The sequence below is a fragment of the Thermobia domestica genome, chromosome 13, assembly GCF_964235325.1.
Source record: "Thermobia domestica chromosome 13, izTheDome1.hap1.1, whole genome shotgun sequence".
NCBI lineage: Eukaryota > Metazoa > Arthropoda > Insecta > Zygentoma > Lepismatidae > Thermobia > Thermobia domestica.
Window position 1 is genome coordinate 12269489 of NC_137466.1, and position 27681 is coordinate 12297169.

At 36.0% G+C, this 27681-nt stretch overlaps 1 protein-coding gene across 7 annotated transcripts in view; it reads right to left on the bottom strand.

Moving 5' to 3' along the window:
- The window catches only part of LOC145669121 (pancreatic triacylglycerol lipase-like), a 210676-nt gene that overhangs the window by 176973 nt on the left and 6022 nt on the right, over positions 1-27681 (bottom strand). The window contains exon 1 of one of the 7 annotated variants that reach the window (XM_081737463.1): positions 15522-15619. The exons of the other annotated variants lie outside the window; for them this stretch is intronic. The gene's annotated coding sequence lies outside the window, so the exon portion shown is untranslated. Of the gene's footprint in view, positions 1-15521; positions 15620-27681 lie in introns of those variants that run through there. 7 annotated transcript variants of the gene reach the window in all.

Here is a 27681-nt window from a genome sequence, read left to right on the forward strand (position 1 = left end):
GCTACTCAAACTAACATAGATGTCTTTTTATTGGGCAAACCAGTAGCAGTACGACAATCTGCCGCTAGGTGTCTCGCGATACATGTATTAGCTACTGCACCACAAAGTTGCGTAGCCTTTGACGCATTCAGATGTGAGCTTTTGTGCGTGCCAGGATGTGTTTCAGTGCTTCTGCGATTTGTCAAGTGGCTGATGTTAAGGAGGAACAGATTTGTATCGGCATCAGAATCGAGGTGAAGCAAATTACATACGAAACCTACCACATATTGAAAGAACCATTTGGTGAGAGTGCACTGAGTTAAGTAGAACGTTTGAGTGGTTCAATAGTTTCAAAGAGGCCACAAATCTGTGAAAGATGACCAATATTCTAGTCGACCGTCGACATGCACAACATCGCAAATGATCATAAAAGTGCGTGATGTGATTTTCAAGGACTGAAAGTACATAATTCATAATATTTGTAACATAATTCGACGGCGCATGTCACCGAATTCTATCCGTGAATTGAACATGAGACGAATTGCAGCGAAGATTGACCCTCGCCTTCTCAGGATCGCCCAAAAGGTTTTCAGAATCCAGAGGTGAATTGATCTTCAACAAAGAGTTCGAGAGTGTCCAAACTTCTTATCCAGAGTTATTACATGTGATGAATCTTAGATCTGTATTTGTGACCCCGAAACATAGTAGCAATTATCACAATGGAAGACGCCATCCTCTCTAAGGTCGAGAAAAGCTCGACAAGTTCGCAGCAACTTCGAGTCGATTCTGACCATTTTTTCCACATTGGAAGAATTGTGAATAAAACGTTTGTTCCACTTGGTCAGGAGGTCAACGGAAAGTTTTAACTGTGAGGTTCTGAAGAGATTGAGGATAGATGTTCGGCGCCACAGCCAGAGCTCTGGCAGACGATAGACTAGTTGCTTGCATAATCAAAAAGCTTTTGCGCACATCTCGCTCGTTGTAAGGTATCTCTGGCAAAAAAGAAAAAATGAAAACAGTTTCTCACCACTTTTAATCCTCATCTAGCCCCCATATCTGTTCAGGAAGATGAAACCCGTGTGGAAAGGATGAGGTTTTAACTCAGTTGAAGACAGCCAAGTGGAATCGCAAGGGGTCCTGAACATTCTTCACCCCGTGGACTACAGGAGTGCTTCCAAAAGTTGGAACAACGATGGGATTGTTGCATACATGCCGGAGGGGACTACTTTGAAGGAGACGGAGGACATTAGGACGTAAGTATATTTTTCTGATTTTGAAAATCGCATTCTCGGATATTTTGGGTGACACCTTGTACTAATGGGCATATTTATATATTACCCACCAGGTGAAGCACAAACAGTTGACGCATGTAATTGTAAGAGTATGGCAAAAATATTGCATTTTAAATTTAAATCAACTCACAGACTCTCTTGTAATCCCTGGAAATACGAATAGTCAGAGTCACGGAAAGTTATCGTTACGCGTGGCTTAGGAAGTAAACTTATCGTAATTCTGGATTCCTAAGAAAGGAGTGGGTGAAGAGGCACGTTTGTTCGTATTGCAGTATACGGAAGTGGTAGTGCTTTATGTAGAAACTAGAAGCGTTACACCAACACAATGCAGATTTGGAATGAATTTCTGTTGTCAATGAGCACCTACAAGGAATGCTATTCTTCATTTGTTTCAACCGTTTGGTGCAGAAGGAAGTTAATACTAAGTTGCCAATTAACATCAACCCTCTTCCAGTTGTAACGTAATGTAGTTAAGTTAAGTCAACTCGGCGTAATCCACTGGCAATTGGAATATCTCGTCGTGCAATTCAAAAATTCTGTTCAGTGATCTGAAAATATTTCCCTCTTAAGTAAATGTTCTGCATACGTTTTCAGCCAATTATAGAATGAGATGACAATAGTTTGCACAGTAGTATGAAGGTAATTATTAGATTCTGAACAATACTTGGTTTTCTGACAAGGTGAATTTCCACAGTAGTGATAATGAAGAGAACGCCATGCTTTGGGTAACGGTAGCACAGCATATTGTGCACGAAATTGATCCGCATGGAGAAAAAGCTACAGTATGGGCAGGTTTGTCAAGTTATGGAATGATAGGACCTGTGGTTTTTGTGTGAATTCTGAATGATACTGGGAAATGCTTCGAAATGGTTTGTACTGCTGATACTGACAATTAGTCATTCCATTGGAACCAGTGGTTTAAGTAGGGCAAAGCTACCACCCATACAGCCAACATTGTTGGAATTTCTGAATAATGTGTTCAGTGATCAGTTTCCAATCGTTATTGTGACCGGCAGAATAGAGGTTATTTTGGCCACCTGTCCCTGATCTAAATCTATACTCCTTTTTTTAATTATTTAGGGAACAGATTCTACCGGTTAAACAACCAAAATATTTTGGTGTCTCAGCCCACATAGTGCAGTTGAGTAGTGAGATACATGAGGCCATATGTCACAGAGTGGTAAGAAATATAGGCAGTCGCATAGAAGAGGTAACTGAAAAGCTGCCTACATTGAACATGTGCTGCATATTTTTTTTTTCAGGAATGTAGTAATCAGAATGAACTTATGTAATCAATTTTTAATTAATAAAGGTAGCAGTGAAATTTATGTGTCAACTATTTATGTGCTACTCTATTAGTTGATATGAACTAGCATAAACGTATGACATGATCCCTATCAAGTATAAAAATGGTGAAAATAGACACGTATGTGACATTTCATTCGGATTGAGCAATCATTGTTTTGGGGAATCCATTACGCCTTCGTTTCACATTCTTAAATTTTTGATTAGAGTGAAACATCCAGGTCGGCACCATAGTTATACGTGGACCTATAGCTTAACGTAGGATCCGGATCACATGAGTTTTCCCATAAAACTAAACTAAGATCTACCACACAGAAGGTGAGTATGCTAACCATTATAGCTCTGAGGGAGCTTCTGAGGAAACGTTCTGTAGAAATATCGAAAGTATGAAATGACCGATGGATATGACGTATGCTGTGATGATGAGCACAGTAAGAGACACCATGTTTCGCGGAGGGATTTTGACGACTTGACGGAGGTTATGTATGATTGCGTAACTGGGAATTACTAGAGCGAAAGAAGTCACCGTATTGTCAGTGTTGTATTGTTAGCAACTGTTGACGAGACCATAGTACCTATCCAATGCAACACACGTGAAATACAAAATTTAGTCTATCAGTATATTGCCACCCGGTTCGAGAATTTTATGACCAAACGTTCTAAATCTGAAAATTAGATGGAAAGCAGCCTTGCAAGATCAGTTAGAGTCATATAGCTGTATTTGCTTTCTCTGAATGTACTGGCATGTGCCCAAAGAAAACATTAAATTGCAAAACAACAAATGAAACAGAAAGACTGACTTAGCGTCTTGTACAACAAGCCAATACTTCTGTAAAAATTTCCATTAACAGTTAAAATCCTTATTTTTTCTATTTTGTATATTTTCTATTTCGTACAGTAGTCTACAGTGTATGTGGATATTTTTAGCATATTACAATTCATCACAACATAACATTTCTACTGTGAACTACTTGGCGTAAGTGTGAAGATGCAATTAGAAGCGGTGGTAGTAGTAAACCTCGTTTTAAATACGTGGAATTGTAAGATATATTACTATCGTACTTTGAAGTAGATTACCTGCCACAGTGTGGCACGTAATTCACAGTTGAGAGAAAATCAAGTCACAGAGCAAAACTGACCACCGTGGTCCGGACATGAATCGAAAGTCGTTTGGCATCCGACAATTAAAATTTCACAAACAGTGAAACCGTAAATATTCGTACGAATGGTATCACCTTCCACATTATATTATTAATAACAATATATGTTACCCAGGTCGGATTGAACCTTGTGTGTTTCAAAAAGTAGCTCGATTAAGTACGAGCTTGAGCATCAGAAATAAGCCATTCTCTATACTGGTATGTAAGAATAGAAAAAAGTGCACTTTAATTGCCTGTTTACTTACCGATCAGTGTAATTGAAACATATACATCATTATTTCGAACTGGTAAAATGGCTTCACGACATGCACCAGTACAACCTTGTGGTTGAAATCAGCTGCCTATAGTATGTTTAATAAAATGCGTAAACGCCAAGTAAAGTTTAATTGTTACCATACTTTGTTTTCTATTTCCTCTCAATTCCTTATCGTACGTTTACGGAACCTATTTTGTGAGACAGTGTGCAGTGACGCGTGATGAATATTCCTCTATAGAGTATTTTGCTTCATAACTGCTTTAATTTCAAGGTATTGACAAAATGTCACTTTTAAAGCAATGTTGTTAATGACAGTGAATGAATGTCCTTAGGTCTCTAGCTGCTTTTTCTCATGTACGTTAGTAATGAATATAATAATTTTAACAATTTTCGGATGATAACATTTCTGATGAACTTCAAATTTACCTATTTAGAAGACCATGCATGTTACATGATAATCGCCACTTTTAAGATGTACCATCTAGAAATGATTTTAACAATGTTAGCTTTTATAATTTTTGCATGTTGTAAGAAATTATGTTATTTTTATGTTGGTGAGATGAACTGCCATCTTTCACAACTAATGGAGGTATTAGGCTTAGCAACAGAATACAGGAATGGACTAAGGTCACACGTCTAACGTGTCGAAATCAAAACGGTATAATAAATAGCCTGGAGTATCCAGACAAATGTCAGTGTACTGTTGAAAAGTATCTTACGAAATTGCACCATGAAGGACAGATAGTTATAAAGGGTTTTCATTTACTGATTCAAACTGGTACATTCCGCACAGAAGGTGCAGAAAACTTTCATAATACATCTGATTCAGTGAGCCTCGAATGAACACAGTTTGCCGTTAGTTTGTCGCATTTGTTCCGGTAACACAGCATTGCAAAAGGAGCTCTGTGGAAACAAACAACATGCATTCAGATGAATTTCTCAGAAACGCGAAGGAAACAGACCTTTAGAAAACTCTATATGTCCTTTCAGGGGAGTTAATAATACAACCAACCACAGTCGTTCGGCGGAAGTGTGTAATCAGTAAAGTAAAAACGTTGAACTCCTGGTGAACAAGAATAGTAGTCTGGAACTGTGCTGCTAGGCAATTGAGTTTAAATAATAACCGGGAAAGTATCTTGAATTCGGTTGTCACTTTATATATATAAAAAATGATCTGGTACGACAATCGAAAACGGCCAAAGTAATGGGAGATCTTGGTCAGAGTCCAAGTCAATGTACGACATTCTTATGATCAATTACACGAAACGAGGATTAATTTGTGGATGTTCATAACCCCAAAGTTAATCACCGAATTGAGAATGTGTTGCGCCAACTGTGACAGCAAGATTATTTCTACAAATTGATGGATTAATATAAATCTTCGAAAACTAGAGATTAAACCTTGTTCAATGTTGTTTTAGGATTTCTTACTGAATATTCTATAAATAATTTTTACGTTTATGTGGATATAAATGATGTTAATATGCTTATTTCAGTAGTTCCTAAATGAGGAAAAGTGACATTTGTACCAATCATTCAAAAATCAGTCACTTCTGAGATTGAACGATTAAAGTACCATATTAGCAGTACTTCATTATAGTATTTATTTTGTTAATTTTTACTTATTTATTTAGGTAACCTTTCGCACATGGAGCCTATCGATTAGAGTAACATGAGACTGTTTCCAACGTGTTATTGTACTTTGTCTCTTGTTACTTTAATACACAAATTTCAAAATAATAATATTACATGTTACAATGACGCATGAGGGAATCGCAGGAAGAGGGTTGGACTAAATTATCGTTTGTTTTCTGTCATTGTGAATTGTCTGACAGTGTAAGCACCTTTAATAATGTATTCGGACACATGTGAAGACCAAACTGCAATATCAATTTTGTTTCAATATGTCGTTACGCCATGACAAAGAAAGAGACATTACACATCATAGATAATAAGTTTTTGTAACGAGCTCATACCTACATGGAATGTGATGGCGATCATTCTCGAATAGAAAGAGCTAAGAAATCATCTAACATTGAATCCACAAAAATATTACAAATGATTTGAATGGCAAGGGGACAGAGCCTAATTATACTGTTGTGGAAATGAGTCAAAAGAATTTTCTTCTTTTCCTGATTTTCCAAAACCATACCTCTTCATTGCCACGACAGCGAAGGCAGAAAATATAAATTTCTCAATATACATTGGTTATGATACAAACGAGAATTTGGTATAACTCAATACAAGGCGATTTGCATCGCTGAAGATCCGTTCAGTACAATTGATTTGGATTCTAGAAAATCAATAATGAATGATGTTGTAATAAAAATGTCAGCTTCTAACGTAATCTGATAAATCAGGCTAAGTAAGAATATCTCATTTCACTCCTACCTCTTATAGATACAGAGCTCCTCCGTGGCTAAGCGGTTAGCGTACGCGCCTTTGGCGTGGGAGACCCGGGTTCGATTCCCGGCGGGAGCTCATGTGGTCCGGATTCCACGTTAATCAGTAGGTCCACGTCTCATATAGCCTCGCTGCTGAACGGGACGTTAAACTCAAAATCAACTCAACAACTCTTATAGATACAATCTGTAACCTATTTTGTAGGAACTTGAGCACATCAAAAAGCGAACCGGTTTTTGATCCAGGAGCTACTCTTATTGATGACGCTGATTACGAGGATGAGAATTAACGAATTAACATAGTTATACCATAATCCATCTTCTTTTCAGCATTTGATACGGAACCTGTTATTTCAAGGATGCTTGTTCTACCATTCGCCAAATACTAGAAAAAAGTGGGAATACGATACCCCGGTACATCAACTATTTATTGATTTTAGAAAAGCGTACTATTCGGTTAGGAGAGAAACATTATACAACGTTCTTACAGAACTTGGAATACCGAGAAAACTAATTAGATTAATTAACATATGTTTAAATGAATCCCAAAGTAAAGTCCGGATAGGAAACTGTTTCTCCAGGAGCTTTAACGTCGAAAATGGCCTGAAACAAGGAGATGCGTTGTCGCCATTATTATTTAACTTTGTTCTGGAATACGCTAAAAGGAAAATCAAAGATAGCAACCAGGGCCTAGAGTTGAACGGTATTCAACATGTTATGGCATATGCTGATGATGTAAATTTAATAGGAGATGATAGGAGAACAATAGAAAGAAATGCAGAGATCCTATTAAACGCTTGCAGGGACTTGGGTTTAGAAGTAAATGCAGAGAAAACGAAACACATGGAAGTGCGTCGGGACCGTAATACGGCAAATTATGGATGCGTTAAAATATTAAATAATACTTTTGATAAAGTGGATAATTTCAAATATCTAGGATCAATATAACAGACGAAAATCATATTCACGAAGGAATTAACTGTCGACTAAAAGCAGGGAATTCGTGTTACTATTCGGTTCAAAATGTCTTGTCGTCGCAAATTCTGCCAAAGAAATTGAAGCTTAAAATATGAACGCTTTCAAAGTCTTGACTGGAAGACCAATCGGAAAACGGTAATCATGCTCCCTGTTGTTCTGTAAGGTTGCGAAACATGATCGGTTACTCCGACGGAAGAACATAGACTGAAAGTATTTGAAAGCAAGATCCTGAGACGAATATTCGGACCTAAAAGGAACGGGAATGGGGAATGGCGGAAACTTCATAACGAGAAACCATATAATTTATACGGTTTACCCAACATTGTTAGGTCGTCAAATATAGGAGACTTAGGTAGGCAAGTCATGTAGCTAGAATGGAAGAAAGCAGGAATGCTTTCAAAGTCTTAACTGGAAGACTAATCGGAAAAGGACCATTAGGAAGACCTAGGCGCAGATGGGAGGACAATACTGAGATGGATCTCGCAGAAATAGGAGTACAAAGTAGAAACTAGATCCAATTAGGTAAGGATATAAGTCAGGGGAGAGCTTTTGTGAACGTGGCATTGAACCTCCGGGTTCCATAGGCCATAGAGTTAGTTAGTTTGCTTGTTTTACCAGCGTTAACAGTAGTCACCTAACCGAGCAGTAAACTTCGCTCGTTTTCTTTTCATATTAGAACGATAACAATCTACATTTTCTTTTTGTTCAATGTGTTCGGCAAAAATGCTATTTTATCTGGCAATAGCTACAATTTAGAAGAAGAAGATGATGACTAATCATTATTGTAAAAAATCAGGAATAATTTTGATTAACAGATGCTTTACTTTACTGCCGTTAGAGGTAAAGTGGTTGTTTATACGTTGCAAACCGTTTGCTTTGGTAACAGGTCTCGTTATCAAGGATCAGGAGGTATATGTATTCAGAAATATGCCATATAAGTTAAAAGTGTATGGAATTCCTGAGAAATAATTAATAATTATTTTGTAATATAGTGCTCCTAAGTGATTAAAAAAGTTTCTAATCATATTATCATCGTAGTAAACTATAACAAGTTCTAATAAGTATATACTACGATAAATCTTCTTTTAAATAATTAAAAATATTCGAACTGGTGTGAGGTTATAATATCTAGTACAGAAAGTTACCACATGATACGCGAATCAGTTTTCGGTTGATTCATAAATTAAACTTAGGAAATTGCATACTTCATATCATAATCATTATAGTTTTATACAGCTTCCGATTGTTTGTTCGTAAGTTAATCCTCTCTCACTAATGCTCAGTTGCACCAATCGAGGATTAACATCTAATAAGATAATCCGTTGTTTATTTTATCTTTGAATAAAAAGAGCTTACATCATTGCATCAACATTTAGTGAGAAATAAGTGACTTATTTACGAGTAATCGAAACCTGCAGAAAGCTATCACGTTTACGATATTACATCATGTAATATCATATGTTTGATTGACTAAAAATTGCGTAAAAGCTAAAACTGGTTCTTCTAGAATGTGGTACCTTTTGGTACTAGATAAGTAAAAAAGATGAGCAAAGATCACTCCTCGGAAGGAGGAATATGTACTACTGCTGGTGTACAAATACCAATATATTCGTGTAAAAAACAGATTCCGTATCAAATATTGAAAAGGAAGCTACACTTCCGATATTTTAGAATATATAGGACTGTTTTATGGATAAGTACGCTTGCGTGGGAGATTCGACGGCGGAAGCTGATGTGGTTAGGATCGCATATTAAGCTGTAGCTCCGCTTGTCATATAGCTTCGCTGCTGAAAAGAGACGCTTAGCTAAAAATTAAATCAAATCAAAAATTAATAATGTACTATAACTGGAGTCCGAATACTGAAGGCACAAATAAATGAATAAAAAATAAAATAAACCCTGTTTAACAGATCATACATCTTAATCCGCCATTGAGTGACACTTTCAAGCAAGGAAGGATTTGAGGGATGAAATTCTCTTTCCTTACATAATATATTACTACAAAATACGCTATATGTCAGACAAATACTGTCTTCTCTTAAATCCAACGTTCGGTTTTTGCATTTAATAGTGGGTAAGGTAGGAAAAAGTAGAGGTTATTAGGGTAGCGTACTGTAGGATAAGGTAGATGAGTCTAAGTTAAGTTAGGTTAAGTCAGCACAATGTGTAGCCATTATGTTCAAATGTAAATAAGAGTAGTTTGAGTTTAGTTACGTTAGGTAACTTTACATTCAATATTTAGCCATTATTTTCAATTGAAGGTACAGTTAGTTAGATTAGGTTACTTTAGCTCATCGTATGACCGCGCCACACCATGACACTTTATTTAACAGTCACACTAGCTCATGACCCTGATGCGTTCACTCTTTTAAACCCTAATTTGACATAAATTTACATCACTGCACTGTTCCGCAGGAAGAAATAGCAACGGTTTACAAGTATTTACTTTCAAGTTGATATTTGCATCGTCGGTTGGTCATGCTTCATTCCAAGAAGAAACATTGACGCACACAAGTGTGTTCCGTTTAATTAAACAAACGAAGCTTATTTTAGTAATTCACTATAGGGTATGCTTAATGTTAAGAATTGGCGATACTAATAAAAATTTGAGTACATTTCTTAAAAGAAATTATACATATGAGTATATTCCTTATGGCGGTAAAGGGAAAATTACTACTTGACTCATTGCCGAAAGCACGTTAACAGCAATCAATGGTTTTGATTTTAAAATTTATAGAACATGATAGCAAATTTAATTTAAGGATGGGAGCTGTTATAGTTTACCAACACCATAACAACTGTTCCTATTTACTGCTTGGGTTTACTTTTTATAAAATACTTATTGTTGCAATATTTAAATTGTAAGGCCATATATAACTCAAATAAAGAAAATTTTAAAGAATTGAAATGCATATAGGACTGTTAATTGAACGGTGGAACCGTGTGTATTTCGAAATATAATTGAGCCCAAGAGAGTGCTGTGCAGTAGAGTAGAATCTTATAAACATAATCAAATAATCTTATAAACATGAATTTAACCTACTGTGTTCCCTTGTACAATGTAGACACTGAAATGTTAATTTCTTCAATTCACAAACTGTAGCAAATAAATAAAATAGTTCACTGTTCAACAAATTTTGATCGAAAGTATGTAAATTCTTTGAAATTGCGATTTTTACATTCATTTAAGCATAATATGAAAGGAAATGATAATAGAAAAAATTTCTTAGCTCAGGTTGTGAAAAAAAACGCCCTTGCACAACAGTAGCTGTATATATACAAATGTATTAATATTTATAGAACATTTAAGCAAAATCCTTGTAAAAATCTACATTTCACTTTTTTATCTATTCCACTATGATGTGATAAGCTGGGGAGTTGAGAAGTACCCTAACCTATAGCTTTCTATACCCTTGTACTTCCTTTTTCAAAATTGCGCAAATACCAGTTTCACAGCGACAAAGAAAATAAAGTAACCGTGGTTAAGTTAAACATTAACAATTCCGTAATAAAAATCAGTATTAACATCAAAACATGAAAAATATGTACAAATACCTTTTTGTGCAAGATCTACACTGCAATGTAGACAAAAGTTTCAAGTGATCCCTTGTACAGGATTATGTTTATTTTATTTTGAGCGTCTTCGATTGGCTTGCCTTTTGTAGGTTACATCTGGAGCATCCGTTGCAATAGTCCAACAGTAGTCGGCCAATATGTTAGAACTCCACTTTCCCTCATATATCTTCTCCATAGCTGCAATATCTTGATGGAAACGCTCACCATGTTCATCACTTACTGCTCCTCAATCTTCGGGAAAGAAGTCTAGATGTGAATGAAGAAAGTGGCGTTTCAGAGACATATTGCAACCAAGATTTTCGTAGCACAATAACTACTTTGCTACAAGTTGTTTGTAATTTGTTGCTCGGTGTCTTCCCAAGAAGTGTGAACAAACACTCTTCAAGCTTTTCCACGCATCTTTCTCCTCACCTTTCGTCAAACTTGTGATCTTTGAATAGTTGCCTAATCTGTGGCCCTTTGAAAACACCCTCTTTAACTTTGGCATCACTTAATAGAGGGAATTGTCCTCTTAGGTACTTATAGGCCTCATTCTTTTGGTTCATGCTCTTAACAAAGCTTTTCATAAGACCTAATTTAATATGTAGAGGGGGAAGCAAAATTCGGTTACGATCTACCAGTGGTTCATGCTGCACATTTTTCACTCCCGGCTGAATAGTTTCTCTGGTACTCCAATCACTTTTGCGGTAATGAGATCCACGATCTCTACTGTCCCATTCACATATAAAGCAACAATACTTTGTATACCGTAACTGCATACCTAGCAACAGTGCTATTACTTTAAGGTCACCACAAATGAGCCACTGAAAATCGTAATATTTAATGGCTTGAAGTAAACGTTTCAAGTTTTCATAAGATTCCTCCATATGAACTGCGTAACCTACAGGAATTGAAGGAAGTTCATTTCCAATATGTAAAAGCACTGCCTTTAAACTCACCTTGGACGAATCTATAAAGAGCCTCCACTCCGTAGGTTCGTAATTAATTTTAAGTGCCCTCATGAGACCATTTACATCTGTACATGCCACAAGTGTGTCTTCCATAGTAAAAAATGAAGTAAACATCTTCCCCTATTCCGATACACTGAAATATTTACTTTTTCCTGTAATAAATTCCATTGCTTTAAGCGTGACGCTAAAATTTGGGTTTTGCTTTTCGAGAGGTCCAAGTCTCTGATTAGATCACTTAGTTCCTCTTGAGTACGTCTATGTGGTTCACATGGAGGTTCTTCTACAACAAACGTAGGGTCCGTCGAAGTATTTGATTCAGGAGCTTCAACTTCTTGATCATCATCAGAAAAAAAGATCGTATTCTTTAGGTGGGTCAGGAACAGGTAGTCCTTCTCCATGTGGAACAGGGCGCATTGCAGAAGGAATGTTAGGATAGATCAAGGCCCGCTTCTTCTTCGTGGAAATTCCCTTCTTGACGGAAGGAACCATACAAAAATAAGTCTCTGATGTGGTCGCTTGGCTCCCTCCAAATCATGGGCACTGCAAAAGGCATTGAGCGCCCCTTCCCATTAATCCGATTTCTTAGATTGCTGGCACAAGTGTTACACTCAATGTGGGGTGGCCAAGATTTATCTTGGTCTCCAATTTTACAACCAAAGTAATATTGATAGGCTTTTCTTATTAGTGATGTTATAGTCTGCTTTTGTGAGGAAAATGTCACTTCCCCACACACGTAGCAGAAGCTATCCTCACTGTTTACACAATTTCGCGGCATTTTTGTTTATTGAAATCCTCAAAATGTCAGTTGAAATAGTCCCAACAACTATTTAAAAATATACATTCGAAATACCAGTATTTTTGCGTACTTGTAGTTGCATTTTTATGTCCTGCACTACACAAACGTCACACCCAAAACGCTGATAACTGCACTAAACCTGTCTTTTCTAACAATAGCAGAACACTACTGAGATAAGGAACAAAATGAAACCAAGCGTGCATATAGTTTCTCCAGTGTTGCCGGATCAGTGTAACATTTTACCCCAAACGAAGCGAATATATTTATTTTTAAAGCGTTATTATTAGACATGCCTGTAAAACGAAAAGTAGAGCTAATATTCGAAAATAACTTTCAAATTCGTGATCAGCACCACAAAATCAATAAGAATTAGCTGATTTTGTTCAATTTACATTTTCGTTGTTGAACAGTGTAATTAATAAAATTAATAATATAATGAAGTATTTTATTTATGGTAGTTTAATCGTTCCATTGTAGTAACGACAGATCTTTGTGCAATTGTCACTCTTCCTTCCTTTAGGGACAATTGAATAAGCACAGTAAGAAAATTTATTTCAAAATAGTCACATGAGTATCCAAATTATTTATATAATCTCCTGCAAGCTATCTTATAACAATGATGAAAAGGGATTAATCTCACGTTTCCTACTATTTGTCTTAACCAGGTGATTTGTCGATATAATCTTGAGATCAATGTTGGCACAACACATTACTCTGAAGTCGATTACTAAGTTTTGGTTTTCCTTATCCACAAACTAATCCCCGACTGGTTAGCTGAAGATTAGAAGCTGTTCTTGCTGGTATGTTGATCTATTGCGGGTTTAGTTTATCATTAGAGCGGGCCGAGAAGTCCAAGTTTTTAAAGTCATAATACCGAGGAAAAGTTGCCAATTGGAGAGACTAAAAACGAACGCGAAAATAAAATCAGTCTATATCTTACTGTTCCACACATGTACTAAAGGTTTGCCCAAATTTTGCAAACATTCACAATTCTACCATAATTTTTCTTATTTGTCATTTTTAAATGTAATAGCTCTAATCGAATCTTGTTAAAACAAATAAAGAGTTAAAAAAAGAATGATTCATATCAGTTTGCTCACAAAACGGCTATAAGTTGTAATGGTGAGTTTTCACGAATACGTCCGTAGGGTTCGTTGCTTGCGATTTCTATATGTAGCCAGGAGCGTCATTAAGATTTTGCTTGGAGATCAAGACCCCCTGATATATGTAAAATATCGCGTTTTTCGCTGAATTTCTACTTGTTTATTGATAATATCTGTATAAATCTCAAACGCAAGTGAGGGCAATTGCCCCCTCCCTGCCCCCCTAAATGACGCCCCTGTATGTAGCCAACAGAAAATTATGTTACATGTAGAAACGTACTTAAATAACTTATTAAATTGGCTATTCAGCCACATTGCAAGCAAAGAAGGCAACGGACACTTGCATGAATCCGTCTTAAGAAATTCAGGCGCTCGTTGTAACTTGCTCACATCAATCAGAAAGACTCTGCTGAGAAGGACAACCTTGTCTGGCTTCGTCTAAAATAATTTGTTTTTAAATATTTAATCTTTTTTTTTTTCAAAAAAAAAACATTATATTGGTGGATATTTGCTTTCCCTTAACCTAATTAATATTTGTATGTTCACAACAGTATTCTATTATATTGGTATTCTTTTGTCAGAATTGTTGATTTTTATAAAGAAAATCAGAATGAGTTTAATGTGTAGAAACTCATTACTGATTCTTACATATTGCATTATGTTGTCTGTTATCGGCAGTCGTAAATTTTATTATTTTTTTAAACTGAAATGCAATGCTTCCAATTATATTATGATATATTAATTTCATTCAACTCCAAGGTACATTTTCTAAAATGTTTCATTCACACGGTTCCTCATATTGTCCATATAAGAGCAATAAATTGAGATATTTAAAATGTTCTAATTAAATGCAATTACAATACTAGAGCGGCCTAAGTTAAAGTAAAATTCTAGAAATCTTTTAAACCTTAAATAGAACGACGGTGTACCTGAAGTTCCACGCTGTGTGAATATATCCTTCGATAGTAAGGGAATGAATTTTGAAGATAATTAGAAAGCAAAATATGTAACAAGTATTGGAGTACGCGAGAGAAAGGATGGTGGAAAGGAAGAAAGGTTGTATAGGGAGGATTTCAATCAATGAACAATATATAGAAGTATGACTGTTTCATTAAGACAAAAACGTAAAGTGACTGGTGGTGAATTAGAAACATCGTGGTGAATCAGATATTTTCAATTTACGACACCTGTTCGCCGAATTTTCACGAATTTGATCATTTGTGGCATGAAAATAACATGCCATCTGCGTTTAAAGTTTAATACAAGATCAAAACAACACTTACAATAACGTAAAACTGAAGCTGGTATTTAGCCCCAAGCCCCTAGAGTGAGCACTAAGACAAAGAGAAGTAATACTTTTGAAAGAAAGACTAACTTGAGTATACTACAAATTCTTCCCTGCTTACATTCTAATTATTCTGAAAAGAAACAATTGAAAGTTTCGTCAGGATGCAATTATCGCAGCGGATGAAGACCCTCGTCATCCTTAAAGTAACACAAAGGCATTTACACTAAAATAGGAAAGTACAAAACTTTACAAAAAAAAAAAAAAAAAAAAAAAATACTGACACCAGGTCATTTCTACCTGCGCTTATTCAAACGTAAAAGTACTAAACTACAGAATGATCATGCATTTGAAATTCAGCACAAGTAATTAACTGATTGTTCTTCTAAGGTGACCGGAAATAGGAAGTGCTAATAATGAAAAGTTTTAGGAAACAAACCTCTTAAAAATTCCAAACAAGTACAGCCGGGCAAGTGCAGGACAGAAGAAAACAGTTCTGTTGTGAAGATTATTAATTTCTATTTTCTTAAATGACTTTTACACATGAAAATTAATTTTCTGAAAAAAGATGAAGTCAATTATAACGGCCTTACTTTATGATTTTGATCAACGCCATTAATGCGAACAAGTGATAATTGAGGGTAATATCTTCTAGAGATTTTTCGCAAACAAAGGGGATGATGCAAAATTTCATTGTGTTTTCACCTTTACCAGTCGTATTATTAGCCAATGGATTATTTAAGCATTTGAAGCTATTAAATGATAGTTTGCATGAAGTGACTTTGAAAGAAAGATAAGTTTCGAATAATTAAAGACGAACAATGAGAAGAGATATTAATATCAATCTTAGTTTGTCGGCCAACTTCTCAGATATCGAAGTCACTTCTAGTCATTTGTGACAACTCAAGATGATTGTTTGCAAGTATCCAATAAGTTCCTGGATGAAAATATGTGGGAACAAGGTCATTAAGTTCTACGAGGTGTTTTCAGACTATGTTTAAGGTCAGAATCTCAGACCATATTACTCGTACGTTTATAAAGGAAGAAGTTATTTGCACATTCAGGGAATAGGCAAAATAAGGCTACTCTGTTTTTTTTTTTTTTTTTAAATGAAATTTAAATAGTGATCCAACATATTATGAGTTTTATAATGCCACAAAACCAACTTAGGTATCTAGGAAAGCGTTCATTAAATGGTTAGGTAGAACTCAAAAAAACCTCTTTGCTTAACGGTCTTCGTCTCACTCACGCCCAATAAAAAAACAGCGAACTACTGAAAGATAAACAACAACATAAGAAATTAGGAAACTAACCTTAAATTACCTGCAAAATATCATTAAGGAAAAATAGTATTATCGAAAAACAATATTGGTATTTATGAAAATTGATGTACAAGAGACAGTCCAAAATAAATTTACTCAGACGAATATGGACAGAGGTGGGGATGCAAGAACAAAATCAGCATATGAAATTAAAGATCAGCCACACTTTTATTTTTCCATATAAGTAAAACGCACATTGAGACATTTATCATAAAAGTTTGTAAGCTCAAAAAACCTAGGAAAAATTCAGGGCTCTGCATACGGAAAAGCCGTCGAACAGCTTCTGTGTCTTCACCATTGCTTCCAATGCACCTGCCGCAGAGCCCTTTACAAAGCCGAGAACAGATGGAAGTTATTAGGTGCGAGATCAGAACTCTATGGCGGATGAGCAAGGGGCTCTTACCTAAGAGTTTTAATATGGTTTTGCGTTGCCGTCGCTGAATGTCGACTTCCATTCTCATTAAACAACAGTTTATGGATGTCTGCTCTCAATATATCACTCATAGCGGACAACTTCTCGTAATTCTTCCTTTGACCACGACGTCAAAACACGCCTTCTCTACATAGCTATCAGGCTCACATTGAGAAACTCGTCTCCGCTTTGTGCAGACGCTGCGACGGCTCCATCTGCAGGATCTCGGGCGAACGATACCCATTTGTGTCTGGGTATGTTGCGAGTGCAACCGCTACACTGTCTTGTTTCCCCCGTAGTTCTTCGCTTTCCTGGGGAAAACAAGAGGGAAAACTTATTCGGACTGCCCTAGTATGTTCTCAAAAAATTATAGATCGAAAGAAATATACAACTTAATTTTGTCAATTCAGCTCAGAAACGGCTTTTACCTGCTTTTAGAGATAAATGTATCTATAGCAGCTGGATTTCTGTTTAAATCAGTAGGAAGGCCACAAACGAGCGATCTTTGCGCTGTTGGAGGGCATAGATCCAGGATATAGAATACATTCCTATTCTATGCTATACGAAGGGGTACCCTCAAATTGAGTGTGAAGAAAGGAGAATGGCGGTTCAATTTTCCATTTGCAATTTTATGAAGAAATAAGATGAGATATTTTTCTCAACGAGCAGGGTGTGATTCTATATTGAGTGTTCAAATAATGGTTTCGTTACCTGAACAACATAGCTCTGGAAGCTTGTCACGAACAATTTCTGGAAGTAAGTTGAAAACAGTGTCTAACTTGAAAAGGGGTGTGAGAAATGCCATACAGTAAATAGTATATTTTAATACGAATTTTCTTGAGAAAAAGTGTAAGAGATATAGATTTATTAGGCTTTAATTTCAAACGCAAAGTTTCATACCAAGAAGCAAGTCTTGAGAAATGATTTGGAGGGTTAATACGATCATCTTTGTAGAGGTCTCTAAAGGATGTGGAGCTTTGTACCTAGGCAGAGGTTGCAATCTTCAGCAATCAGTTTTCTGTGACACAGAATGAAGAACAGTGCGTGAAAATAGATGTGAATTTTGGTCAACGACAATCCAGAACATAATCAATCGACATCAACACCACGACGTTCCAGCGTTCGTTCACCCATTAAGAGGAGTACAAAGCGTCCGTATATTGAGGTGACTACGTGTAGTACTTAAATTTTTCCGACTGCCCTTGGAGGGAATCCGTCCTTCATAAATGTGACGACAAGACGATTGTATGTGGCCGAAGTAGCACGTGGTACAGTCACCCGCAACGTACAAGGCAAATAAAAGCTCCGGATGATGATTAGAAGTAGGTTTAATGTCCTTACTGCGGCAAATCGAGGGAGAGGAAGATCCACTAGAGGCTTCTCTACAAACGAAATTTACTGTACTCTGGTAAAAGTGGACGTTTGTCACCATACTCTCTGAAGCATGGATTTATCCATCAGATTATGGCAAAATTCGGGCCATAACGTACACTCCAAGATCCGCAAGAAACAAGCCTGACTTCATCTGTCAGAGCAAGGCAAGTCTTATGAATGGTTGTCAGAGGATACCGCTGTGAAGACAAGTTAGCGATTCGGAATGTGAATACAAACTGCAAAACGAACTAGGCATTTTATCAGTGGTAAATTCAAACACCAATTTATACAGAAGATCTGCCCCGTCTGAATGGAAATGCAATAAATCAGTATGTGTGCATGAGGACAAGGCCTCATCATATACATCCCGTTCTGCACAGAAAATTCCCTAATAAATGACAGTATACTCCGGCATCTAGGATACACCGTCCATGGATGTTTGAAGGCTTGTCCTACTGAAAAGAGTAGTTACATCCCGTCGTGTTACCATTTTCGTGGCCTGTTGAAAACCTGCCAGGAGGAGTAGCTCAAGATTGTTCTTCCTGTACTTCACAGGAATATCATATAATGAAAGTTACGGTGCAGGGATAGGTTCAAGAGACATGGTGCTCACACGGAGGGAAACCGACGATGTTCCCTGTTTTTTTCGCTAAGTGAGACGTCAAAATAAGAAAGGCACAGACGGATCAACCCTGAGTATTTGATGTACAAGTCATTATGTAAAAAGTAGAACTTACAGATTTGTTAACCAAGAACAAACATACACTTCAATGTAATGTATCATTATGAGGTGAGATGAATTTGAAAATCCGACACTTCCTGATTCTCGATCAACAAAGAGCCATTTCGTTTTGAGAATTTAATTAAATTTCTGAGTATATCAGTACTTTGATGATCATGTAAGGTGGGTATGAATCGGACGCCGTAGATATCATTTTGATCCAGTACATGTGCTAATTTCAAAACCGCATAAATACTTTTAGTAATTGGTTGTTTATAGCGATATATACGAATGATTTCACATAGGCAGAAACATGTTGAAGAGGGTGTAGACTTGGGGGTATTTAGGAATCTGATATTTAATGTAAATTGCAACTTATGGTGATGTTGTCCGAGGTTGTCACTTGAAAAGAAGCGCATTAATTGCACTGGGAAATTAATTCTTGTTTCTTTGTGAGACTTGTTAAATAAACATGCCCATAAAAAGTGAATTGTTACTAGTGATGAAGTCCCTATAAGGATGTAAGTGAACATACCTTCTGGTTTCTTCGATGGTTTTGCTTTAGAGATTTCTTTTAAAACTGAACGTCCTACAATTATGTCCCTATGCTAGGGAGACGTTGGTGGTAATAGTGAATGAAATGGTGAAATGAAATATGTGGGAGGAAACGGGAGAACCCTGAGAAAACCACGCACCAATCCAAAGTCCACCTTGTGCGAGTTGGAATGGAACCAAGGATCTCAATCAGGCGAGTGAATACTATACCACTGAGTATGACTTTAATGTTATTCATCGGTTAAGTTCTTGATGTGTCGAGTTCAAGTTTTTGTTTCGGACATTGTTTCCTTTATAAAACTAGATATGAACATCATCACCCAACTGGTTGTAATTGCAATGAAAGTAGATAACATATACTATTTTTTATTTCTTTATATACGATCTTTTCATAGAAGAAAAAGTTTACATTTTTGTTACTAGTAACAACGCTTAGTAAGTTTGGAATGTTTGTTGATTTTGAGTTCAAGTCCCGTTCAGCAGAATGGCTATGTGAGAAGTTGACCTACTGATTAACGTGAAATCCGAAGCACATGAGCTGCTGCCGGTAATCGAACCCGGGTCTCCCACGCCCAAGGCACGTACACTAACTGCTTAGCCACGAAGGAGGTCTAGTTTGAAATGATACTTTTAAGTTGGTTGGATAGCAGTTTCATATGGTGTCGAATCTCATGTAGTAACAGTTCTAATAATGTTATTTCGGGTACGCTAGGGTTCGAAATGTTTCAGTTATTTTCACACTAAAACAGATAATTAGTATAGTTAGTTGTGATGAATCACTGTCTATGCATTTCGATTTTTAAGAAAATGACCAAAATAAGTGTTAAATTATTTTTTAATTGTAAATTCCTTCTTGTTTAGCCTCTGCCCCGTGTCACTTATGTTTATAATAAACCAAAGAGCTTCAAACATAGAGCAATACTATGTTCGATACATAAATAAAATACAATATAATTTTTAGAGACGTATTTATATGTTCAAGTAATTATTTTTATTTAAAAAAGACTCCTTTATGTCTAGTACTTTAAGTGTGTAAATAGTTTATATTAATAGAATAATTGTATAGAACTCCATCTGGGAAACTTCGACATTTCATAGTTAGTCACACCGTGACTTCAAGTTCAAGGACAACAAAATAAAAATAATTATCAAGATGTATGCAGTAAAGTGTTAAGATGTATTGTGGGAGCTCTCGCCATCACAGTTGAGTTTGTTGAGATAGAAGAGGGGACAAAAAGAGCAGATGTGAGTTCACGCATTCAGAAATATGTCTTATAAAATTGTAATACTGAAAGGAAACAAGTGCTACCAAAGTCATTGCGAGTTTTTGTATATTCAGCATTGTGTGGTGGCACAAGATCGTTTCTGAGTAATGCCGTACAAAACATTTGCCCTTGCAGTGTTAATAACTGTACCAAAAATGTACCAAATTGCAGACGTTCTGTTATGGAGAACTTCGACATAGGAAAATCGGGGAGTTTAAACTCTTCATGAATGAAAATGTTTTTCAGGCGTAGATTGATATATTTAAGCAACACACTTAAAATAGTTTATGTTGTGTTTCCCACGGTGTGAATAAGGTGCGGAGGTATATAAAATATCATTGAAATACCAGTGGACTGTTAAGACAATGAGTACTACTATCGATGCAGTGAAACATGGTATGTCTTTGGCTACTGCTGCTCATGCAAACAATGTTCTCAGGAACACACTGAGAGACAAAGTACTTCCTGGATATTCGCATTCAATATTAGGAGGACGCATAACCTTTACAATTCAACAAGAGGAGAAAGTTCAGAAACGTCTTTGTGGATTACATTGATGCGGCTATATGTTAAAGATCAATGGTTTACGTCACGTAGCCTGTCAGTTCACAAAAATAAATAAATAAATAAATAAGATAACACACTGATTTAACAAAACCGACCAAATGCCAGGATATAAATGGGTTGATTCATTCTTGTCTCGGCATCCAAACCTTAGTGTTCGAAAAGCTGAAGCCTTGTTCTTCACCGGAGCTAAAGTAATAACAAAGACAAATGTTAAAATCCGTCTCCCAACTGAGTAAGTGCTACACCCATTTACATTTGGTATCCGGCATTTTTTTAAAGTATCTGGATCGCCTAGCTTCTCAGAAATTAGAATAATCGATTCTGCTTATGTTAAATGGTCATGGGTCCCACTGCAAGGACGTGCATGTTCTCGATCATGATTTAGATCATGATATTGACATGATTTGCCTCCCTTCATATGCTACGAACTAAATGTTGTCCCTTGACGTTGCATCCTTTAAGCCTCATAAGCAGTATTATAATAATGAATGAAGGTTGTTGCACATGCTCATCCAGAAAAAAAAAACAATTTCGAGAATAGAATTTGGACGTCTTCTCAAAAGAACGTGGTCCAAAGCTGCGGGTGTAGGCACTGGAGTCAGTGGATTAGAAACAAGAGAAATTTTAAGGTCCATTCAAAATTACAGATTTTTCGGTATAGTGTGGCATTTCCGAAAATAGTGTCGGCATAGCACAGAAGGCAACCTAGAAAATGTAAGAACGTCGTTCCCCAACAAATTGGGGGTGTTGTCTCCACCACCAGCTTTATGAAAAGCTGGAAACATGAATAATTAAATTGTATAATTCTTTCATGAAAATGCAAGAATACTTAATTCGGGATGTAGCGTTATTGTAGTTATAAATGCAATACACAAAATACATATTTTGAAAGATGCAACAGAATTTGGGTAGGTAAACTGGGATCTTAGGTCTGCAAAATGGAATGGTTTTGTGATGTAAAATTTTTCAATATGTCAAGTGATAACAATACCTTCAAGTATTGAGGTAGCTCCATGACCTATCGTCCAACGAAGTTTCTAAGTCAAAATCTTATTCACACTTTCCCGACAAACTCGGTGTTCGTGGTTTTATTCAAAGGCTGGATTTACAAAATCCAACACCCTTTCTTCTCTTTTCCATAGAAGGTAGGAAACTTCAAATATTAGGGAACACTCACAATCACGTTGTCTTGACGTAAATCGAAAGTTCTAGAAGGTTTAGAACATAAACCTACAAAGTTCAGTACCACAAGCGTTACGGTCAATCGACCTCACAGGAAGTGACATCGTCCAACGTGAACTTACCCATACAGCTGATAAAGTAGCAAATAAGGATTTTCACAATAAAATAATGTTTATGTTTTGCGGATATTGATCGCTTCACTATGTAGAAAGCATTGTCTGCATGTGAGTCAACATCAAAATATTGACTTAACAAAGTAACATAAGAAAGTATAGCTGATATATGACAAGCTGTGAATTGTAAAAAGGTAGCAAGTAAGGGAAAATGTCAGGACAAGGAATAAGATGTAGAAATGTGCATGATAAAGGACTTCTGCTATTGAACCTACTTTAATGAACCAAACAAGTTTTAACAAATGATTCAAAGAAGCTTGAGGCTTCATGAGTTCAAATCTTCTCGAAAGAAACATATACCGGTACAATTTTGTAAGTGACATCCACTAGAATCGAACGACGGACTTCCGGGACCATATTTCTCATCATGTATCATGGCCGTCCCCAAAATTATGTTTTTAATTCATGAATCGAGAAAAACGCAGAGTATGAACGAAAAACATTAAATCTAAAAAAAAAAACTAAACGAATTTTTTAATAGCTGATATCCAAAATAAACACAAGATGAGGATAGAAAAAATTTAACGTAATACAAAAAATGATCTCTAGATTGCATCTAAGTACAGGTAATCACAATAAGTGTACAGACGCAGAAACAATGGCGCTCATAACTTGTAGAAGGAATCGATCGTTCATGTATGTAGTCTTTCGACTCAAAAGGAACTGGTCAGTTTGAATCAGAACGGAATCGTAGACTGGCAGAATCATGCATGATGATTCACGGCCCCAAGCGAGAGTTGGCTTGACATCAGCGTGGTAGAAAAGGAAGAAGAAAAAGTAATGGTGAGAAGAAATATTTTGAAATTGTAATAAAAAATTAATTAGTAACAATTCCAAATAAAGTTGTATAAGTAAAATAAAATAAAAATAGTAATTTTTTAAAATGGTATCAGAAACACAAATCTTAACTGAAAACCTGTGTATGTTGTAGAAATAGTATAGGTGCAAAGAAACATTAGTATGCATACTTTGATTAAGAGCAAACATACACTATATTATAATTTAAAATATGTTTAAATATATTGAAAGAACGAATAAAGGGCGAATAAAATAAATAACAACTAGCAAGTTAAACTGTGAACAAAAGAAGGCAGGTAAATTTAAAAAAGCGCAAATGGTCCTAGCTCTAAACAGTAGGGAGGGAGTTGTATTACCCCCATCAGGATGCCGCGGTCGGCAAGAGGCATACTTAGGCGGAGGCAAACTTAGGCAAAGCTACTGTAAAAGGTGGTGAAAATTTTGCCTTCCTGAAGGATTGATATCCAGTCGGCAAAGGGCTATTTTTCGACTGCGGCAAGAGGTCGGATGCCGGCTGTGGGAGAATTGAGAAGCTGACATCGAAAAGAGGTCCTTTCGAGCAGTCGGCAAACAACCGGAAAGGCGCATAAAATGCTCCGGCCCCGCCGGTGGAAACTTGCCTTTCCGACCAGTCGACATACAGCAGAAAAGATGCGTAGCACTGCAATGAAAATCATGGCGGATTCCACCAGTAATGTTGCACTCGGTACATACGCAGTACATTTCTACAATTCTCAGTACGATTTAAGTGCTATATAGAGGGAAAGTATCTGTGAATGACTTACAAATGCTTAAAAGCGACCTAAAAATAACAACTGAGCAGCTAATAATGAACGTTAAGAATAATTCAATTAACATGTCTGTGGGCCTAATGTGAAAAACTTATAACAGTCAGTACATTTTCCCCCTCAAATCACATTTTTCACTATCACGACTACTAAGAACAACACTGTTCTATGCAATCGAAATTTGCTACTTGCAAACGCTTTCTTCGAAAAAAAAAAAGCCGCAGGAATCCGTCGGAATACGGTCTTTTCAGGTTGTCGTTTTCCCATCAACTATTGGAAAAAGAATTTTAAAGGTCAATGATTTTCTAAATTTTTTAAAGTACAGGGGTCACACTCCCAATGGAAAATGAGATTTAAATAAAAATTAATGAAGTAAAAATTATAAACAAAAATACTGCATTAAAAGGTATATGGTGGCGGAGAGATTCAAACCGAGCCTACACGCAAAAAAAAAAAAAAAAAAAGTTACTAGTAAACAAGAAAAAGGTGGACAGTAACCAAGTTAGTTTGTCAATATATGGAAAACAGAGACGTGTGTCCAATCAGCCAAACCAAAAAGGTTAACGAGAGAAGGTGATAGCAACCTTGCGTTACAGGTTAATATTGCTAGGTTACAGTGTAATAACTCACAGGGGTACGCTAACCGATCACGCAGTTACCACTATCAATCATAGCCTGTAACCGGTAACCTAGTTAGTATGTTGGAATAACCGACTGCTCGGTTAATGAAACAGGATGCATCAACTGCAGTAACCGAGTATTTTGGTTAATATAACATATTCAATTACTGAAAGTAACCCATTTACTGGGTTAAAGTAATACGGTAGAACAAAAGTATAACCAAGTAGATCGGTTAATATAACAAATTAAATTAGTTAAGATAACATATTTACTCGATTAATGTAATAAGGTAGGGCAAATGTTTAACCGAGTAGATCGGTTAATTTAACCTGTTCAGTTAATTGAAATAACCCGTTTACTCGGTGAATGTAATAGGGTAAGTTAATTCTAGTAACCGAGTATCTCGTCTCATATAACCTCCTTTCTTAGTTGAAATAACCATGACTCAATTTGTTATAACCTCTTTTGCTTTGTTGTCCATATATTGACAAAGTTTCAAGGGTTAAAATTCTGTTTAACCTTTCTGAAGGTTAAAAGTTTATGCCCAATTCAGAATTGTTCTCGCTTTATAATTTTTGAACCACTTAACGTAGCGATGTGAAATAAAAGTTTATGTACAAAACTAAATTTTTCTCTAGTTTATAAAACCACATAAAGTGACGTACTTATTTTCAATATGAATCTGAGGAAGGTGTCTTATACAGAAAGGTAAAAGCATTGTTTAGAATGATTCAGAATGAATAATTGGAAATATTAATTAATAATAGTATAGAAGAGGATTATCAATGCAATGCGAAATGGTAATTCCTTAATTTCCTATAGTAATTTGCTAATTGAAATTTGAAAAATTATTTCGGCTGCAACATAACAGATTTCTAAAAGTACAGTAGAGGGTATATTTAATAATCCATAAAATTGTTACTACCTTTCTGTATCATTTGAAGAAAGACGAAAAAGGTATAGTTTTATAAAAGGGAAAGAATTTAGCTTTGGGGAATGGATTTGGTTCACGTCAAACTTAAGTGGTTCAACGGTTTATACTGGGACACATTTCTGGGTTCGACATAAAATCTTAACCTTAAAACCAATACAAAATTTTAACCCTGAAAAATATAAAACACTTCATAGTCCTGTAAAATATAAAGCTTTTATAGTCCTGTAAAACACAGTAGAACAGGAGCTCCGTCAGTTTTTACACATTGTGAACAATATGAAACAATTGAAATAAAAGCAGAACAATGTTATAAAGAGTCATGACAGTATCCCACCGCCCTTAATGTGAATTCTACTTTCCGTTTCCATACTGCAGAGTTTTTGATATTCTGTTCAATTTACTGCAAATAGATGGTGGATAAAAAATTAACTCGAAAAATTATTCACAGAGTCAAATAAACTAATTAAAATATAATAATACTGCAAAATATAAGTTATCCGTATAGCCCAGCCGTTTGGGATTATGTGTATGAATCAAGCTTCAAATACTGGCCACAATGTTAAACATTTTTCACTAGCAATTCCACGCCTGCGTCTCTGAAAGCATTCATTTTCTTATACTACACTGAAAACAAAATGTCTCTGCATTTGTTGTAACTTTGGTATTTAAAAAAAAAAAAAAAAAAAAAAAAAGTGGCCGGAGCGATCACTTGTCCGGCTATGGTCGAAAGTGTGGGGCAATAATTTAAAATCCCCGATACTAATGCATCATGTATGTATTGTTGAAACCAGGGTCAAGGGCGCCGATCCTGGAGGACCTAGCCCCCCCCCCAAAGCTCATGTGGGCTTCCTCGCATTGTATTTATGAATATACCATATTTGGTATAATTTGAATGCAATTTGTCTTTAAATCCCTATGTATGCCTTTTGCATCTAGATGCCCCCTCCCCCCAATTTACAGAAAAATCGGCATCCTTGGCCAGGGTACAGCTTTACTTGCACCCAGGGGTAAAAGTGGATTTGAAAAAATAGGGAGACGCATGAATTTACCCGTACCTATCTTTGCACATTGTAATTAAGTTAGAAAGTGGGGGGACGCCACGGATATATCCTGGAAGCGAGGGGACGGCGTCCACCCGCATTCTCCACACTTTTACCCCTACTTACACCCATGACTATATTCGTAGAAACCAAACACTGAAATGCACCAAACACAAGTTCTAACGACTAAGCTATCAGTTCTCACTCTATGCCTTAAATATTTATTTAAATAGGCCTACACTTCAAAAGTGGAAATCATATTAAGTTAAAATAACAATTAAGTAGGTAACTAATTGTTCATTTAATTCGTTTCTATATGATTTATACATTAATTGTATACAACGAAACAGAAAAATGTGAGAAAATAATATATATCGTAAGTGAAAAAGCCACATGTACAGTATACTCATAGTGCATACCCATTATATAGAGAAAAAAGGTTAATGAAGTCATTTACATCAAAAATGAAATGTTTTCACATAATACTTTGCAAAGATCCTTTGTTTTAAAGGAATTCTTTAAGAGAATAAATGAAGGAAAGATCACATTGTTTTCTGGTCTATATTAGCACTAAGAACACACCAAATTGTATTAACAAAATACAATGCACATCGCATTAACTTAAATACATTAGCCTATGTAATGAACCTTATCATTCAATAGAAGTTATATGTAATATACCTTCGGATGTACTACAATTTTTTTTTTTTTTTTTTTTTAAGAAAAATTTGTAGCATTTCATAACATTGAGTTTTAACACAGATAGCCTTCATACAGTATGTAAAATCAGAAAAGTATTTTTTGTTTGGTATTTTTTTATATGTACCTTTAACAGCACTCCCCCCCC